This window comes from Varanus komodoensis, unplaced genomic scaffold (genome assembly GCF_004798865.1).
Source record: "Varanus komodoensis strain SLA01 unplaced genomic scaffold, ASM479886v1 scaffold6_2, whole genome shotgun sequence".
Lineage (NCBI taxonomy): Eukaryota > Metazoa > Chordata > Lepidosauria > Squamata > Varanidae > Varanus > Varanus komodoensis.
In genome coordinates this window covers 13,917,596-13,919,508 of record NW_025336346.1, presented here as the reverse complement: position 1 = coordinate 13,919,508, position 1,913 = coordinate 13,917,596, and positions in this window count along the sequence as shown.

The window sequence follows — 1,913 nt, the reverse complement described above, 5'->3', positions numbered from 1 at the left end:
ACCTTACTGAATGCAGGAGATCATCTGGTACTGCAGCCAAATCAAGTTGCCCTAAATATATGTCCTTTTTTTTGGGAGGGGATGCCCTGTTGGGATTCCTCAGACAGTAAAACATCATTTAAGGAAATTACTGGGCCTGTAATCTATTGATTTGAGAGTAGCTGAATTTCTGGGGGATTTTTGTTCAATGTTAGAATTTTTCTTAGCTGTAATAAATCAGATATCCCTACTCTCTCAATGAGAAAAAAAGGCTCAGGTTAAGATATATGGTATTTTTCCTGTAAGAGTTTTTAAAGATCTCTCTCTTAAGCCACTCCTTACTACCAAAAGGTTCCAAGGTAGTAGAGTAGGCTCAGCTGGAAAAGCCTGATAATACAAACAATGGGAAATCTTCTCATGATGCAGTTTTGGACTGCTCACAGGGTGGCTGGGACAACAAATCAGTACAAGAATTATATCTCTTTCTAGCATTCATGGCCACCCATTGAAGTGCCTGTTCCTCGAGAGGAAGGAAGGAAAAGAAAGAGGGAGAGAGCTCAAGGCATTCAATTAATAGGCATGAACAAAATACTCTATAGTACCAGCCTAAACAACTGTACCATAGAGCATAGACAAACAACTCCTCTTAGCAAAGAGAACCCCTATTATAAATAGAAAAAATTGTCAAAAGAAACAGAGATTACCCTTAATTATAGTCAATACTATATGACCTTCAGGTGATATGTAACCATCTGCTTAATAGTATGCTTCTTGGTGGCAAACTTACTTCCTCCCTACAACCACAAATGCAGGTCCAGAAGCACAATCCAAAATAGTATTGTCTTTGCTTGCATCAGGGATAGAGCTGGATCAATATTATCCTAGCAGATACATACAGAAATGCCTGAGAAACAGGACTTTACAGCTCCCAGGTCAATTGTCCTTTCTTTGGCTCCATCTGGCTCTGTAAATATCTTTAAAGTGTAAGGTGAGAGCTTTTTCAATAGAAGCTAGATATCAGTTGAAATTTTCTCCTCTTCAAAGTTGTACAAAATCTGTCTTACCAGGGAGGTCCACTGTGCTTCTTTAGGGCTGATCTTAGCACCATGAAGTAGTATTATTTATTTATTTAGGAAACTTCTATGCCGCCCCATTCGCCAAAGTCTCGGGGCGGCTCACAGACATAAATAAACTTTGTTAAAATAATATAAATTAACAGTATAAATTAAGTCACCCTGGCCAAAGAATAAAATAAATAAATACTATTAACAGTTAAAATGACATTTGAATAAAAAGGTCTTTGCCTGGCACCGAAAAACAAATAACGATGGCGCCAGGTGGACCTCTCTGGGAAGCACATTCCATAGATTGGGCGCCACCGCAGAGAAAGCCCTCCTCCGAGTACCCACCCTCCTAATTTCCTTCACGGAGGGTTCCCGGAGAAGGGCCTCTCCCGCAGATCTCAGGGGGTGGGCGGGCGTATATGGACGTAAGCGCTCCTTCAGGTAACCAGGACCCAAGCTGTTAAGGGCTTTATAGGTCATCACCAATACCTTGAATTGGGCCCGGACTTCAATGGGAAGCCAGTGAAACTGACGGAGGACTGGTGTCATGTCCCTGCAAGCAGCCTGGCAGCTCTATTTTGAACCAATTGAAGTATCCGGACCGTCTTTAAGGGTAGCCCCACGTAGAGCGCGTTACAGAAGTCAAGTCGGGAAGTCACCAACGCGTGTGTCACTGTCGCCAGGCAGTCGTACTCCAGGTAGGGGCGCAGCTGATGGATCAGCCGAAGCTGAAAGAAAGCGCTCCTCGCCACCGCTGTCACCTGAGCTTCCAGTGAAAGCTCTGGGTCGAGGAGCACTCCCAGGCTGTGAACCTTGTCCCTAAGAGGGAGTGCAACCCCATTCAGGACTAGGTTCAATTCACCCTCCCCG